We start from the raw sequence: 18,139 nt of genomic DNA, 5'->3' as shown, positions 1-18,139 counted from the left end.
GAACCTTGTTTCCTGGGGATCTGCTCGCAAGAGTAGCTCCCAAGTACTGACTTCCCATTTTTTATTTGGTTATTAAGGATGAAAGGCTACATCATTTTCTGGAACAGCAGTTCCTTGCATGCCATTATCTTTGTCCACAGCTATGAAACATGCATTTCCATAGGTTCAGTGTGGATACTTAGCCTAATTCAGCTCAGCCACTATCACTGCTGCGTTATACATGTTTATTTTTAAGGGTCACCTTTATATCGTGTTATAGAGTAGACAAAGGATATGTGGTTCAGTAGTTGAGAAACTCTCTCTCTTTATAATGGGCTTTCATCCTGTGTACCTCAGAGCACTCTCCATTATAAAAAGAAAACACAGGAAGTCTAATTATCTGATTCTAGTCAATGTGTTTATGTATATGCAGCCTTGCACATGAAAATCCCTAGTATGAAGTTTTGCATAATACCAAACACGGACAGGAACAGTGGAAAAGATGCAACTGAAACCAATTTGTACTCAGTTTACCTTAGCAAATCATCCACAGTTTTAGAAATTCTGGCACTTATTTATCACAGCTAACCTGCATAAATATTACTTCATCGTGTTTATGCCTTCAGAGTATGTGTATCGGTATGCCTACATATACAACTCCAGCTTCTAACTCTTCTGACATAGACATATGAATTCCAGCATCCTTTTCCTGAGAGATAGGAACTGATTTCTGGTTTGATGTTCCTTTTCAGAAAGTGAGAACTTTGAAAGGAGAGAAAGGAACATTTATTTGAAAGTAATCATGGATGGTTAAGCAGAACAAACCATTCCAAGTATTTGCAATTTTTACATTAAATTCACTTTGATTCCTTCCTTAGTTTGCTGCCTCCAAGTTTTCCCATAGCTTTTTTATTTCTTATTTCTTTTTTTTTTAACAGGTGCTTTAATAGAATTCCTAAAAGTAGAAGGTAACCTATTGGTCAGTACAAACATGATTAAAAGGAAATTGCCATACAGACATAAAAAAGCAATAGGAAGAAAAGGGAGTAAGCACAACTCTTTGTTATTCACAGTGAAAACAAGACAAAACCACAAGGCTTTGATAATTTGTTATCTGTGTGTATCATTTTGAAAAGCTCTTCTGAGGTTTTCCATAAAAAGCTGCTTACATCAGATAAGAATTTATTTTCAGAACTTACTTTTCCTCTGCTTTTAATATAATGCAATGCCCATGGAGGAAACATAATTATCGACTTCTGTTTAGTTTGCTAATTAAAGAAGTAACATCTGGAAAAGTTTTGTTTTGTCTCCTCATTTCTGTGCTGGAAAATCTGAGGCTTAGCTGAACTGAGCTATCTCTATCTAGCTTTACCAAAGCTATTCTATTTCTCCATCTGCTATTATTTACAGCGCTTTATATAAAAATGAGATGAACTTCTTTAAAATTTTTCTTAAGATAGAAACTAACTGAAGGAATTTCATATAGTAAAAGATAAAAATGTGATTTAAATTCACCTAGTTCAGAGGGCAAGCACAGAAAAAAGCACAGTAAACAGGAGGCTTATACCCTTGGCTCAGGAAGCAGACAGATAATCAGCCTGGTCTGCTGCCCTTGCAGCTCTTCACCTAGGACTTTGCTGTGAGTTACTGGAGTTCAGACACTGTTTGTTAGAATAGTTCGGGTAAGGAGAGTCACTGGAAAGAGGTGCAGACTAAGATCTCAAAGAATCAGGGCCTCTGCTCAAAAAAACCTTAGATGTGGATAAACACAGTCCATTAACAAAAATGAACTGGTACTCTTTTACTCCTAATTCAGCAAAACATTTGCTTGCTTTACGAGATTGAAGAATGTGTTTAAACACTTCACTAGGGGAAACATACAATCTTGTGATAGCACTTTTCTTGCTTTCCCGTGTAGCATGAGGATGCAATTTCAGAGGCTTTCTGAGAATTTCAACTTAGGAAATCTATTCTGTGGGGACCTGAAGCACTGTTATACTTTGCACTCTGCTCCTAGCAGGTTTTTTTTGAGGTAGGGAATGTTTTGCTTACCTTGGAATACTATTAAGTGCTTCATGGCCTGACGTGAACTGAATATTTGGTAGGCAGTTCTGATCTAGGCTTCCATGATTTTAGGGTGGTTGAATTGCTATCCGGTGTGAAAGTTCATGTCTTTGTTATTGAGTGTTTGTCTCTATATTTGTCCTCCTCTTCACAGGCGTTCTCTTTCTGATTTTCAAGTTTTCTTGGTTTTATTTTTTTCTTTTTTTCCCCTTTAAGAAGCTTTTCTAATAACAGTGAATATTTAACTTTTTTTTTTTCCTCAAAGTGTCCTCATAATCTTATCAAATGAATCAAAATACTTTTACTCCTAGGACTCTTTTATTACTAAAATCCTCCTCTCCTTTTCTTGTTTCTGATCTCCTGAATTTTGATTCCTTTATCTTTTCTCTGTCCTCTGTATTATCATCTGACCTTTATTTTCCTTCTTCGCTTTTTGTCTTTCTAATTTCCCTTTAATTTTTCCCGCAGTTGATTTTGTTCTCTTTCTCTTAAGTAGTTCAATTCTGTTTCCCTTTTTCTGATACACTGAAGCCTGAAAAAGATCCGTTTTTCTTTTTTCTTTTTAGGCTAAGCAATCCTTCTCCACTCTCAGAACTATGGAGGAGTGAGGTGGAGCCTTGTACTTCTGAGAAAGGATATAAAGCTGCTGGCATTTGCCCACTATAAGGAACAAGGACCTGCTTACAGAAAAAAAAAAAAAAAGAAAAGAAAAGAAAAAGAAAAATGAAGGATCTCAGAGGAGCCCCCTTGAGAGCTGAAAACTGACTTTCCCTGATGTGGAAAAAAAAAAATAATTAATTTAACACCATTTCAACAGATCCTGATTGCTCCAAGGTAAGCCTTGTTTCTTGATAATGTAACTGGTTTAGTGTGTCTATAGCTGTAAAATTCAAAGCTGTTTACTCTGAGAAAGTGAAGTTTTAAAAGTAACATGCCTGGCTAGTAAGGGTACTGCGACATGCAGGGAGCTTGACTTCAGTCTGATAGGCTTTCATTGCTTTCCCTGCAAATCGAAGCGCGTGATCATTAACGCAGTAAATCACAGTAATGTGTTATGATCTGATCTGGCATTTATAAGGAAATAGAGCATCTAGCCCTGGCTGCCTCTCCTACAGGTCATTTGTCCTAGTGGTAAAGAGAGTGGTTGCTCCCAAGGGAAGGGAAAGCCGCCCATTATGTCAGCTCACACCCTGGAAAAGGCTTCCGATTTCAGTGCATCTGTTTGTGATGTGCCCTCTAAACGGGGTCAGTGTTATAACGGGTAGGAGAGAGCAGTTTCAGCCAGGAGTGAGCACTCAAGATAAATGGTGTAACTAACTCTGTCAAAGATGAATATAAAATGTAGACAAGTTGGCTTGTTTTGTATTTGCTTTTTTAAAAAAAAAAGAAAACAAACATATGTAATGATTTTTTTTTTCCATCATTGATTTATGTGCCACACAGATGAAAAGCAATATTTCCATGATGCCTTTATTGTTATTCTGACAAGGACTGCTTTCAGGGTAAAGACTGATAAAGAATGCCAACTTTTGACATTACTAGAACAGCCCTATCTGCTTTAATTTTCTTTTGTTTTCCTATTCTGAAGGAAAGGCCATTAGAGAGAAATTATGATCTCAAACTGACTAATTGAGTGACATGCTTTTTTTTTTCCATAAATTGCCCTAGCTGATTTTTAAAGCAGTACACAATCTCATGGCCGAGCAAGCTACAGCATGTAGTAGAATTTGCAAATATCAAATGTCATCAGCCTTTAGGCCGGTAGTTCTCAAACAATGGTGAGCTGCTCACAGCGTCATATCACGGAGTTAAATGCAGAAACTCATTAGTCCTGTTTGCCTCTGCTTTTGCATGCACGGTTTTCTGAGCATGCTAGAGACCGCTAGAGTGTGCTCAATTATAAGCCTCGTAGGAAGCACACACAGTGGAGCATGGGGAGTGTTCAGGGTTGCTGGAAGTTTATTCTTTCCAGTAAATTAGGGAGCTAGTGCTCTTGTCATTGTAGATCAAAGTTAACTGACCTCATGCCATTAGCATCAGTATAGTTAAAGAGTAGAGTTTATGCAGAAAGCTGGAGAAATTAAAACCATAAAGTTTCTTTTTTACCAGCCTGTCTGCACACACAAATCTTGGCTTCAAGCTTCGGGTGAGCAGTGTCTGTGCAGACTCAGAAGGTTTCATGTGAAAGTTAGTTGTGCACAGGATCCAGTGTATTCTGTTTCAAACCGGCGTTCGCTTTTCTTCCTCTTTCTTCCATTTTTCTGATTTTCTTCTTTCTACCAATTTACTGGTAGGATGAATGATCACCCACAGCATTTTCTATAAAACATAATTGACAGCTGATAATACTTTGTACCTCTTTAGCCTGGCGAAGTTGATATTTTCAAAGCCTTTACAAACATTAGCTGAATTGAGTCTCACCTGATCAAGTAAGCCAGTATTAGCCACGTATTTTGACAGTTAAACTAGAAAACAAAATCAGTTTCCTTACGACCACAAGATGTTTGTGTGAAAGCTAAGAAGAGAACATGTATCTTCTGACATCTATTCCTATGCTCAACCACAGAAAGATTTCCTTTTTTTCCAAAGATGAATATGATTATCATTGTGATTGAAGGATTGTGATTAACATTCTTTTGGGAATAGCTAATATGACTTCTTTATTTCTATACCAGAAGCTTTCAAGTGTAATATATCATCCTGAGTACATTATAATAGGACTGACACAAACAGAGAGTACGCTAAAAAATTCTTCACTGAAGCTCAGCTGGATGTTAGCACAAATGTATAAGGAAATCTGTGAACTGAAAGAGAGAAACAAAGAATGATAGAGAAAGGTGAGAAGATGCTGATAGAATCAGCAGAAAATAGAGAGAATGACAGGAAAAAAATAGAAAGAAAGAGGAGACAGATTGTGGATTTATGCATGCGCAGGATTTAGTTGCACATAGGTACCATGCACAATCTAATAATTAGACAATATTTAGTAAAATAAATATATAGTACCTAGAATCAACAAAGTTTAGAGTAAAAATACAAAACACGGTTCCTGCCACAGTATGCATGGACTCTGCTGTCACTTCTGCCTATTTTAAAATCATAAGCTGAGGGAATGAAAATGTTCTAATTGTTAGACTTGATGTGATACGATAGTGCCATGTATCGGTGTTTATCAAATCACATCTCATTCTGTGTCTGTGTGTTATAAGTAAATAGAAAAATATTTGGAGAGCACCTCTTAATTTACCAGTGAATACTAGCATTTCTGTAGAAGGATAGAGCTCCAGGAAAAAAAAATACCATGCAGAGAGTTATTTTAAAGATAATAACTTTTTTGTTTGTTTGTTGTGGGTTTTTTTTTACATAATGTATATTTTCAGTTTCCTCCTCCAAGACTTTGGTATTACAGAATAACTGTTGGTGTTTAGTCACTTTCTGCACCAGTGATTCCATCTGCTGGGATTCAATTGATTTTTCACATCTCAGCATAAGAAGGCCCAGGCTGTGCCCTTTTGCCTGTGAGTGTGTACAGTGTCACCAGCACTAGAGGATGTCAATGCAAGTGCTTTTAGGACAAGAGCAGTGAGGATGGAAAATACCATAAAGAGCTTCAAGGTTTTGCAAAACTGCAGATGTTTTTTTATTTCAGAGGCTCAAAATGTGGATTTCACATGTTAAGAGGCTTTGTCAAGGATCTTTCCTTCTTACTAATGTTTAAAAAAAAAAGCATTGATGTTACTTAGATTGAAGAAATATTTCTTTCCTTTTACATTTGGATTATATCCTCAAGGCTTTAAGCATTAGATTAATTAATACTGTTTTCTACTGAAATATATACTTGGGAAGACTAGAAGTTTAGGTGTGAATGTGGGAGCAGGGGGGTTGATGCTATGCTGACTGAGATTTGTCTTTCTTAATACATTTTGCCATCAGGCAGTATCGGTATTAACTGCATTTAATTGCTGACAGAAAACTTAAAATTTCTGAATAGGCTGAGAAGAATAATAATGGGTTCTCCCTGGGTGCTGCTGCTTTCTTTTGCACTTCTCTGATCTTATGGTTTCCTAATATGTGTGTGTGTGAGTGTGTTAAACAAAAAAAAAAACAACAGTGAACCAGCAAAAGATGATGTTTTATGTGCAGATTCATTGAGCAGCAAGATCTAAAGGGGCCGGTCATACAAACAACGACAACAAACCACCCTAGTACTAGTAGTCCAACAGATCTGAACATGAAAGAAGAACATAGTAACTTGGAATCTAAGAAGTTTTATCAGCAAGGAGCATTACATTGGTAGGGACGAATGCAAATCTCCCTGGAAGGATAGACATCATAAACTGTGTGTTGAAAAAATAAAAAAAGAGTATAGTCTATAGGCAGTCAGTTTGAAGGAAGAAGTATGCTATGGAGATAGAGAACGGAAGAGAGACTGGCCCGAAACTGTGCTAAACTCGACTTTGTCGTTCTCTTCAGTTATATCGTAATTTAGTTTTGCAAATAGAAATTTAACAGGGAGACTTAAGTTCTCCTGCTCATTCTTTTCTGGGGAGCATATATACAGTAAGCAGAGGGATGTGTGATGGCATTGCAAAGCAGCTGAATAGGCAAACCCACCTCATAAGTACTGAGAAGTGCTCCAAGAGGCGCTGTAGTACCAGTAATTCCTCATGCTTTCTCCCTACTCCAAAATCTGAGCCCATAGATTGTAATTAACCCCCCAGAGTTGTTAATTTGCTAGTGGAATATCAATAGGAATGGTTACCCATAAGCTCTCTGGCTCATCATTCGCAGATTTCTCTGCAGTGTGGCTTTTGTTTGCTCCCATCCCTTCTGTGAGAAACAATAACCTGCCTGAAGCTATGCTGATTTTATTTGACCAGGATGCATATTTGCATTTGCAACTAGGAGGAGCCTAAATAATTTGTCTGCTAGCAACTGTTCTAGAGTAGGTAAGACTTCATGTGGTACTGGACTCTTGGCTGTAGCCAAAAGGAACAGTGTTCAGGAAAAAGGGGCAAGACAAGACCTGTGTCTGTAGGATGTCTACCTCTCTTACTGTCTCATTTGGAAGATATTTAACAAATCCAGGAGAAACTTATAGACACACAAAATAAATAAGCATAGAAGACACAGTAAATTATCTCAGAATTAACTAAGATGAATTTACTGCTACAGAATTTGTTTCAGTCTCAGTGTTGTTCAGAAAATTAGTGGTCTTTCGACATATTAACTTTAATCTGTCTAGCTTTTAGTTGTCTGTAAAGTAGGAATAATAACCATGTTCTTTCGGCTGGTGGAGGCTTTGTATGTGAAAATACATGTAATCTCTCTGTAAAGCAGTGCAGATCTGAAGACACAAAAATCAGTAATGGGGAGCAGGAATGGGGAGCATGTGAATATAAGGTTTGGAATGATCCATTCAGTGAATAGTATTTAATATGTAAGCATTTGCTGAATGTGGCAGTGGTTTTACAGTAAAAAGAGAGGTGATGACAACATTTAGGACTGTAGCAAGCTGCCATTTCATGGAGAAAAGGAAGGTTGCATAAACAACCTTATGAGTTATGTTTCCTTTTGAAAATATTTCTGTGGATTTGTGACCAAACGACTTAGCAATCTTTATGTACTTGAGAATTAGTACTGAAAATATACACTTAATCATATCTTATGCGTGCAGAGAGAAAGAGATGGGAAGTCTTATTATATATGTATATATGTGTCCAGATTTTTATTACATATTTTAAATACTTTGCTTTCTTGTGCATATGCATAGTGTTCATTGTGAGCGTCAGCACGCAACAACACTGTTCCACCCATCAAGGAGCAGACAGCAGGGTTCACTCAAAGCTGTAGTCAGGTTTTGCTCAGTTTCCCTGGGCTTGATGCAGAATTATTTGACTGATGCCTGGGGGTGCCAGATGGTGCGCTTCTGGTGCCGGGTGCTACTGATGCCCACAGGGGCCTTTCGAGCACGAGTCCATGGATGTGGCCAGAGGTAACTGCTATTGCAATTACTCTATGAAGCAAGCTATATAAATGCCAGTGAAAGTGTTCGTTTAAAATTTCAGTCTGTCTTTTATGCTATTCAAGTTAGCATATTGTAATTCCAGTTGAGGTAAAACACTGAAGTTAATAGGCTGCAGGCTTTGATAAAAACTGAACAAAATGAATATTTTTCGCTAGTAATATAAAAAATTATTTCTTTCAACTTATACAACGATATGTTCATGTTTGCTTCACATACTGCTGGCCTTGTGCTGACTGTGTGACTGAATTCTATTGAAGGCATGGCACTTCAGCAGTTCACTGGCTTGCTTCTGTGATATGAAGGCAGCTTCTGCTTTGCTTCTCTCTGCAGTGTACTGCAGCTTCTGCAGCTCATCTAGAAAGAATAGTGGATTGGAGAGAACTAAAGCTGTAAAACGTGTACTGTAAACAGCATTTTTTGGACAGTGCTGCTCATAACGTTAAAGCACAGAGTTAGGGTTTTGGTTTTTAGCTTTTTTTACACAAATAATGAGCTTGCAAATGTAGTTATTCCAGTACATCTGCAGTTCAGCCTTTTCTTAGCTTCTGCTCCTCTGAGGTTTGTTTAAAATTTGTCTGTTTCTTCCCTTTTATTTTCTGACTTCAGTCAGGAAAAAGAGGAAAAAAAACAGTCAATTTTTCTTCCTTTAAATACTGTAAATCAAACAGTCAACATATCCAAAACATATCAGTTCTTTGACTCTTTCTGGAAGACTCCCTGCTGTGCTCTCTGAATTTTTAAGCTTTTCAGCATCACGAATGACAGCACTTTTTCTTGCAATGAGTGTATGCAACGCAGACTGCCAGCTACTCCCAGCTCCGTCACTCAGGGAGAACGTGAGCATTGCCGTGTCAACGGATGTTTGATAGCTGCAAGCGTTCAGGTCTTACTCAACAAATGCTTCTTGCAAAAGAAGAATAAGCACGCATTCCAGTGTTCCCCTAGTTAATTTTTGCCACGCTCAACTTAGTTTGCAGGCTGGAGCCCTCAAAGTGGTGCGGTGCTACTATTGCTCCGTGTGCTCCCTCTAGCGATCCAAGCTTGTAAAGCGTTCTTTCTGGGAGGGGAGAGCTGGAATTTCCCAGATGGCTCACAAAACGTTTAATGAAGTGTGTAGTACAACCATTTCATTACAACATATTGTGTGCTTTTGCCTTTAATAACTGCATTCCTCATCTGAGAAGTCTCTGTAGCTTTCAGAAATGAATTACAGTAGTATTATCTTTCTCAAAATATATTTTTCCATGACAAGAATAGCACTTTCCTAAACTATTGTATTTATTAGCAACCTGTTACCCTCTGACACTACTGTCATTTTCATCAGCCTTGATAAAGCGAGTATCATTTAAAATCTCCTTAAAAATTATTAAACCATCTTTATTTTATTGGTTTCTTTTCTTTCGTTTTCTTCTGAGAAAGAAAATATATACACACTGTGCATGAAACAAGAAAACAAGAAACAGTAAAAGATGAGGATTTTCATTCTGATTTGGTGATAGACAGAAGAACAAAAGTAATCACCTGAGGGTGAAATAATTTCTGTGGTTGGACAGTAATTGCACTGTCCTGACAAAAACCGGGCTCGTTTTGAAGATGCTCTCCATCTTCAAGCACAAGTATGAAGGTTGGCACTATTCCCAGATGGCTGTTGCAGCACAGTTGCCCTTTTTCCTGACAGTGTAGTGGCACTGAATTTGTGGAAATAGAGACCCATACACGACTTCTTGTTTTCTTGCCTCTTCTTTGCTTCTACGTGTGCCTGCTGTTTACTCCGTTTTCTCACACCACTGAAGATCTGAAGGTGTGTATCAAAATTGTACGCAAGCGAAGCAGAAGATCTTGCTCTTTCTATGTGACAGGTAAATGTTACAGACAGACATAACGAATAGTGCATTTTAATTTGTTCCTTCAAAATAAATAAATAGAAAAGACCTAATTAAGACAGTGAGCTTCTGTACCTTACAGTGCTTCTGCTTAAGTGATCATTCCTTATCTACGAAACAATTTCTGGTGGCAGCATAGTTACTGGTGCACGGGGTTGGGAATTAGTTATGCCTTCCTATTCCTAGCTGAGCTAGGGAATTAAGAGGCAAAGAGATTGAACAGCCTTTTGATCCAGAAGCTGCTTTTCTGAAATAGCTTCTTGCATCTTTGGAGAAATCGTGCGTGACCTATCGCTGCGATCAGGAACAGGATGTGAACTCCTTTCAGCAGTTCTCTTTGTTCAGTCCATCTCCTCTTGTATGTATCACTATGAAATGCATCTGTTTTGGAATTCAGAGGAGTTAGAAGCGTTGTGAATGAAATAATTTCATTTCTCACATATTTGCATTCATCTATTTAAGAAAATAGGGTTTGTAAAAACTGTGACTTTATTTCCTATTTGAGAATTATGTCCATGGAGCATCACTGGACTGTTTTTCATGTTCAGTTCCTGACAGATATTTTAAAGGGGAACCTCTTTTTTAAGTACAGCTGTGGTTCATCTTCCCCTGTTCATAGTGCGAGAGTCATCCTATTCATTTAAGTCAAATTCAGCCCTCTTTGGACAAACTTGTGAACTTGATCAAATGCTGAGTCTGACTGCAGCAGCCTCCAGTTGTGAGCCAGCGTCAACACTTCAGTATGTGATGTACATTGTACAAATAACATCCAATTCTGGTGCCAGTCGGGCATTTCTCACATCACTAGGTGTAGGACTTGGTCCTAAATTTTCAGCATCTCAGACAATTAAAGGAACTTTTACCACAGGCAACTGAGAGCTGCTCACACACAGTTCTGTTCTGTGTGCGCAGCAACTCTGTTAGGTTCAAGAGGTATTAAATCTACTGTGCATGTGTGAGATCAATCTCTGCATGCACAGTGAATCTTACTGATGCAGATACACAAGGTGATCTGTGACTGTTTTATTAGCAACCAGTGATTCTATGCTGAAACCAGATTATAATGTAAATAGTCTGCAATGAACCTGACAGCAACCTTTGTCCATTGCCACTGTATATTAATATCTCCATGCTTTCTGCTAAATTCGGATTTAATTCATTACTGTAGTTGAAGGGAGGGAGAAGAAATTTTAAAACTTCCTGTCGTGAAGAACCAAGGAATTATGACAAGCAAAAGGAAGTCAGTGACAAGGCTCCTTATCTTCCTAATCTGAGAGCCATGAATTAGCAAATGCTAAAATTACCTAGATTGGCTTCCCTGTGCTGGCTGGAGACTGGGGACATTGGAGATGTGAAACCAGGAAAGATTCCAGGTCTCCAGTAGAATGTGAAGCTAATGAATGGATAGCTCACAGCCACTAGAGATGAGTGTCTCAAAAGGAATATGCAGAAATTGCAGCACCATTGCCTTCTCCTCATGCCAGCGATAGAAGTAACAAAGAAGAAAGTGACTTCAGTCAACTTTTAAGAAAGGCGACAGTGTAGATGAGATCTAATCTCAAGCTTTTCTATCACTTGACTGCTTTGTTTCACTGAATCACAGAACTGTAGGAGTTGGAAGGGACCTCTAGAGGTTGTCAAGTCCAACCCCCTGCCAAAGCAGCTCCCTAGCCCAGGTTGCACAGGTAGGCATCCAGATGGGTCCTGGATGTCTCCAGAGAAGGAGAGTCCACTACTTCTCTGTGCAGCTGTGCCAGTGCTCCGTCGCTGAACTGTGAAGAAGTTCCCATGCACATTTGTGTGGAACTCCCTATGCTTCAGTTTGTGGCCATTTCCCCTCATCCTATTGCCACACACTGCAGAGAAGAATCGAGACTCATCCCTTTGCCGCCCACTTCTTAGATATTTATAGACGTAGATCAGATTCCCTAAGTCTTCCTTTGTCAAGGCTGAACAGCCCCAGGTCTCTCAGCCTTTCCTCGTAAGGGCAGTGTTCCACACCCTTTATCATCTTTGCAGCCCTCCATTGGACTCTTTCAAGGAGATCCCTGTCTTTTTTGTACAAGGGGGTACATTTTCTATTTAAAAATAAGAAATGGAAAAAAAAACAGTTTATGGTTAGCAAGTACAATTGGCCCAGCAAACAAGAAAACTACCCTGCAGAAAGCCATCTGAAGGTTGCGGGACTCACCTCTGAGGTGGTGCAGGGCAACCCTGATCCAAAGGAAGGAAGAACCAGAAGGGGTTCAAGCATCTCTTTTTTTAGAATCACAGCACAGGTGTTTAAGGCTGCACAACCCACCCATGCACCAGCAGGATCTTACCTTTGTTTTACTTGCCTCTGCATTAAATTGGCCAGTAACTACTTTGTCCGTATTGCTGTTCGTTTAGAGCTTGGTATCTTCTATTTTGTTCTTAGTGTCGTGAATGCTTTGATAAAAGTGGTTGCCACTCCCCAACAAATTTTAAGGTAAATAATGCGATATCTGCTCTCGTATGTAAACCATGTCCAGAGGAGTGGTAGTGGAAGCTTTATTTTTTGAGAATGTGAAGGTTCTGCTTCCATAAATTTAAAGCAGTTTCTGTATAAATGTAATTGTGCCTCCACCAAAACCGTGAAATCAGCAAGAACTGATGCAACAGAAGTGTTGAACTTAAGAGTTTCATCAGTCAAGTGATGCTCCAAAGTAAAGGAGCAGCTCAAATACAATTTTAGCACCTCTGCCTTTCAGAACTCAGTCGGATGTAATGTCTACATCAAGGAGCTGGCAGAATGAAGCTAACTGGTGTGAAAGGAAACTTTCACTCCTTCTGAAGAAGCTTCTAAATACTGGTTGTCTAAATCTATTGATAAGCATGGATGCATTATTTATGAGGCCTGCAGCCTGCCTAGTGCTGCTCAGATGGTTCAAGCATTTAGTAGGAAGTATTTCTGTGAAGTGCTGCATGGAATAATGACAGTGTCTGTCTTAAATCGAACAAATGACTGTAGCGAGCTCTGGGGAGGCTCAGAGCAAGCAGATGTTTTCCAAGTGAAAGGCAGTGGGGTACCACCTGCTGTAGGCAGGCAGGAACAGTCCACTAAATATTGACTCGTTAATAATTCAAGACAGCAGAAAAAAAACCCAGTTCTTCAGGCATGGTACTGCCCCTTCATCATGTGTTTTTTCATCACCCTAATGAGGTACTTGACGAATCAGGCTCTGAAATGTCTTCCAGACATTCCCCAAAGATTAGGACTCAAGCTACTGTAATTCTGAATAAGTACACAAAATCCAGAGAATTCAAAATTGGCAGGATCATTGCTTCAGCTGAATATTGCTGTTTGTGATACATTGCTGTTTAGTGACTCAGTCTGTGGTCTGTACAGTTACTGGGGTGGAATGCGTGTCTTTTATAATATTCCTCTTGATAAAAGTAGTTGACATTCCAGTCCATCACAGGCTTTTGTTTGTTTGTTTGTTTTTCCTCAAAAAGAAAAAGAATTCTGTGAAAATCTACAAGCAATTACTTGTAACTGGAACCTCAGTCGTAGTCTGGGGAGTAGTGTACATCTGGGACATCACCTCCTCCCCAGACTCCACCTTCACCATGCACATTAAATCAGCATTTCAGAATGAATTCTCTTCAATTGAAGCAATTAAAATGGAATAACCAATAGATAATGAAAAACCCTTTAGAAGTCAACAGAACTTCTATGCAGACTTCTTTGACTTCCTGACTTACTGCCACCAGAAGCAGTTTGCCTTGCTTGGACACTGCATCTTTATGATGAAATGCAGGAGCTGCTGTGTTAGCAGTGTGTATGGTTTTAATAACTCCAAGTGTAGCTTAACAGACTTTTTGTAAAGCGAGTGATTCTCTCTCGTAGTGAGTGTAACAGTCTTTATAAATCCACAGGCCAGGTGACTCTTTGGGTTGTGATGTTCAAGGCAGCAAGGGAGGGGGAGTTCATTAGTGTTGCTATGAAGAGGGTGCTACTTCAGTGCCATAATGTGTGAAAGCATCTGTGACTTGTCAGCACTGACCACGACACTTTATTTGTGGAGCTGTGTGTGTGACTGCCTGCTGCACCGTTGCTTCTGCTCATGACCTTCCAAGCATTGTTGTTTGGTTTTTTTCTTCACTTTAACAACCTCAAGCATGCGATTCATGAGAGATCTTCCGCATCCCCTGGCAGACATGGTCTGAGGTATTTCTTTCTTATTTTGGCACACTGTGATAGTACAATCTGACTTAGATGTGGCACAGCTAAGTCACCTCTATTCATTGGCATTGTTTAGATTTGTAAGGACTTAGAAAATGAACTGATCTTCATTACAGAGATTTTTGAAGTTGCTCCCACAGACCAAGAAACTACATGCTTTTTTCTGTTTGTGTTGTTAAAACTTAGTAGTGTATACCGTTCAGTTCATGGTGGTTGGTGAGGGCTGGAAGTGATTTATATGAAATTACTTCTGGAAGGAGAATCCAGGAAATTAAAACAGCAAACTGTGTCTTTACCCAGGTATTCTGTGCTATTTCTTGATGAGGCCAATAGGGTAGGAATTGTATTCTAATTTTCCTTTATAGTGGGATATGTGGGGTTTATTAGAAGCAGAACTGAAGTTAAGAAAACAGCTGTGATGCCCAGTAAAATATTACCATTTTGGTTTCCTTGTACTTTCAAAAGAAGGTGTGTTTTTTCAAGTATGACTTCAGAGACAGCCACAATTGCTTGTGCTTGGTAATTTTAAAATTATTATTCTTGGGGAAAGAAAGGAGTTAAAAGCCAGGATCAGGGCCTAGACTACAGCAAAATATAAGTAGCTAGCAGTAGGTTATAGACCCATGTAGGAAAAAAAAAGCTGGGTTTGGCTGGCTGCTTTCCCAGTAGCTCATTTTCTTGGAGGGAACAGTTCCTGTTTTCTCGTGCTTACTGTACCTCAAACTGAAGCTAACAGGTAGGAATTACAGCAGAACATTAGGATGAAATATACTGTTTTTTCTCTCATTGCTTTTCTCCTCTCCAGGCAAGAGGAGAATTTTTATTTCTCATACCACAAGAATTGAGTGATCATGTAGATTTTGCAGATAAATTGAATAGTTAGTCATGTTCAGTAATGTTTTATGTAAAAAAGAGAGAGAAAATAGTTTATACTGAATAAATTATGTTAAATAAGAAGAGAAGGCTGAGACAAAGATTGTCTGCCTGAGACAGTCTGATCATGACAGAGAAGGCCCCACAATGGACACAAAAACATTCAGTCGTTATGTCCTCAGGCCAGCCTTGCTGCAGTGAGAGACAGTGTATTAAACAAGTTATAAAGTTGTGCCACTGCTTTTTTTTTTAATTAATGTTTTACTTTATTCTACACTTGAAATAATTTTTTTCTTCAGGATGCCAAATGTCTCATTCTACCCTGTATTTATTCCTGATCAAGTTTTCCAAGAGTTGTAGCTGGGTAACAGAACAACCCCTAGACCTTGGGACTTTGTCACAGGGCTCTTCCATGGTTTGGTTATCTAGGAAGGATAAATCATTTCTAGCTTTCACTGCGTTAAAAGATGGTCTCTATTGGTAGTACAGAGAATGTACTTCAGTAATTTCAGCCTATTTCAGAATGCTAAAGACTTCGCAGTTTACTTGGGCCCCACATTAGATGCAGAAATAAATTGGTGCAAATCCCACCTGTTATATAAATATAAAATCTAAGTTGAAATTCGTTGAAATCTATGGCAGAAATCCCACTGATCTCAGAAAAACTAAATTTCAGGGAACACGTGTTTAGTCTGCAGTAAATAGTAAGCAGAAAAGTATATTTAGTTGAGAGTATTTTTAGAATGTTACAGCAAGTGTATACTTTGAAATATGATAAATCAACTGGCTGAATATTTTGGAGTACGTGTTTGAAAACTGGACTTCATAGGACACAAGTCTGATCCAGTGCAGGCTGACCGAAAAGCTTCTGAATCTATTAGGAACTGTATATAGATTTGGATTTCCATCTTTATTGCAAATTGCAAACTTCTTACCAGTGCTCAGAGGGGAGGGGTCTTGTTGAAAACAAGCTGTGGAACAGGATTGAGTGATGCTGATAAGACTTTCTGAAACATTTCTACTTTTGCTGTATTTTTACATTTGCTTGTGCCTATAATAGTAAGGACACAAGGATGCAGAGAAACTTGCTTGTGATTCTTTTGTTTCTAAGTCTTCGGTAATTTATTTGAGCCTCCCCATCCCCAAATAAAATAATTAAAAAATAAAAAGGTAGAATACCATAGGGATAAAGCGCAGGTGAGAAGCTGTATGGTTTACCAGACTCATCACAAATAGCATTAAATTTTGACAAAACTTAGTATGCGAGCAATATGAATGAACAACTCGTTTCTACAATGTTGAACTTGTGCAACTTGTATACACTAATGAGGAGATGGTGGCACCAACAGATAGCTGTCTGAGTGCAGCCTATCCTGACAGACAAGACAGCAAGCAAAGCTGAATTAGAAAATGTTGTCAAAGGCTGAAAATATTGTCCCCAGATTTGTTTTCAGATAGATGGTCCTTTCAAGGTGTGTGAATACAAAGTGGTAACTGCGTGTTTTTCTGGCTTACAAAGGTATTACTAAATGCTGATAATTTTCTGCTAAGCTAGATAATGAAATAAGCAGCAAACTGTTTTTTCCTAAATATTGCTGTGCACTGTCAGATCTTTAGACGTACGTCAACAGAACATGACACTGTTGAGGAGTTAAATGCATACAGTTTGCATGTTTCAATATGCTTCATGAGAGGAAGTAAGAAATTGCTGAATTCCTCACCAACATTTCCAAGTAGACAGGATTTAAGGAGGAGAACATAATAGTGTTATTCAGGAGTGCCTTTGATCATGGGAAGCTTAAGCTTTTGAAATATCTTGCAACTGGCTAGCTTAGAATGAAATTTTTAAAGGCTGCAAGGATCTTAAAGCCTTCAAAGGTGTGCCTTCTGTCAGAAATCACTGTGGTTACTCTGCTGTGTGAGGGAGGCTTTGCTAATAGTAAGAATACATGCCTTATGTGTCGACATCAGCACCTCAGACTGCCAGAAGTAGCGTCAGTAAATTAGATTTAAAAGCTCACTGAGCTCTGTAGTCACTGGCCCAGTAGAACTGCTACAGCCCCATCAGCTCAGTGACCAGACGGGTGGGTTGAGATGGGAAAAACCCTTTGAGGGTCTGAGTAATATAGCTGTCAGTGAGGACTTGCCCATCTCTGGATTTCTGCTCCAAGTCAGAAATTGAAGCACCAGAAGTAGGAGGGTACAATCAAGTCGAACAAAGTGGTTCGCTGCGTTTTTAACCAAGCAGAAAATGCAGCACTCATCTGCCAATAAATTTAATGTGATCAGAAATAACACTCCAGAAATTTCCTCTCCATCAAAACATCAGAGGAAGCCAAATATATTATTTCCAGTGCTGAAATGAGGCAATATGTCTTTGTATTAATTCTTTTTTTTTCCTGTAATTGAATCTGTAAGTATTTTTCTGATGTAAAATCAATTTTGATGCCACTTTTTGCTTCGTCTGCAGTTATTTACATGACTGCTTCCCTGACAAAGGAGAAGAAAAGTGGGGGATTTCTGCATTGTGGTAGTCCGTGGGGTTGCATCTCCTGCAACCACATTTGCTGTTCTATTGCAGACTTAAGCTGTTGCTCCATTGTTTTGTCCTTCCTCATGTCTGACTTGTTTTTATTCCTCTGAAGAGAAAATAGTGCTCTACGATGCAATAGACTAGGAATGTTTACATTCAGTATTGCCTCTCAAGCTGATCCCAGTTTTCTTTAATTATATTTTCACACCCTCTAAACTACAAAAACAAAAATATTTTCAAAACTTAGACCATTAGACCTGCAAATGCTTGCACTGATTTTGAAAGTAGGTTACTCATTTTCATTTGCTTTCCTAAATGGAAAAGGATCCTGCAGTTCTCTTGGGACACCTGGAATTGCATCCCACCCTGTTGTTCTTATTTTGGTCTTACTGGTGACTTCTTCTATGACAGTGGACATATTCCTTTCTCAGATTTCCAGGTGCGCAGTGTCATTTATTTCATGAAATATATTACATTAGCTTGAATTCACACTAAGTCAAGCATCCCATTTTCTTACTGTGAAGAAAGTACTCAGTAAGTTGCATTACAAAAGGCTGCTGTAAGAACTCATT

At 38.7% G+C, this 18,139-nt stretch overlaps 1 protein-coding gene across 1 annotated transcript in view; it reads left to right on the top strand.

Moving 5' to 3' along the window:
* Positions 1-18,139, top strand: part of TTC29 (tetratricopeptide repeat domain 29) — a 245,828-nt gene that overhangs the window by 49,275 nt on the left and 178,414 nt on the right. Inside the window, exon 2 of the mRNA XM_065736041.1 lies at positions 2,610-2,877. The gene's annotated coding sequence lies outside the window, so the exon portion shown is untranslated. The remainder of the gene's footprint in view (positions 1-2,609; positions 2,878-18,139) is intronic.

The sequence above is a fragment of the Cyrtonyx montezumae genome, unplaced genomic scaffold, assembly GCF_038088225.1.
Source record: "Cyrtonyx montezumae isolate F1298 unplaced genomic scaffold, pur_monq_1.0 scaffold_2, whole genome shotgun sequence".
Taxonomy (NCBI): Eukaryota; Metazoa; Chordata; class Aves; order Galliformes; family Odontophoridae; genus Cyrtonyx; species Cyrtonyx montezumae.
The sequence above is the reverse complement of the archived record's forward strand: the minus strand, read 5'-3'. Positions and strand labels throughout refer to the sequence as shown.